This window comes from Myotis lucifugus, unplaced genomic scaffold, assembly GCF_000147115.1.
Source record: "Myotis lucifugus unplaced genomic scaffold, Myoluc2.0 scaffold_811, whole genome shotgun sequence".
Lineage (NCBI taxonomy): Eukaryota > Metazoa > Chordata > Mammalia > Chiroptera > Vespertilionidae > Myotis > Myotis lucifugus.
The window spans coordinates 170,885-171,110 of NW_005871859.1; positions in this window are offsets into that span (position 1 = coordinate 170,885).

Below are 226 nucleotides of genomic sequence, written 5' to 3' on the forward strand. Positions count from 1 at the left end.
CCCTTTAGTACCGTTTTTTGTACTTGATGCCTCCGCCCGGAGTCCTTCCGGGCGGGACCCCTCCCTGCACCGATGGCTCTAGGGGTGCTCCGCGGTGTGCTGAGAGAGGATGATGGCCATTGCTGCGAGATGATTTGGAATTTAATTTATTAAAGTCAAATTGGAATTTATACACTGGACCACTGGTTATCCTTTGAAAGGGGAAGGGGCAGTGAGGCTGTGGGGT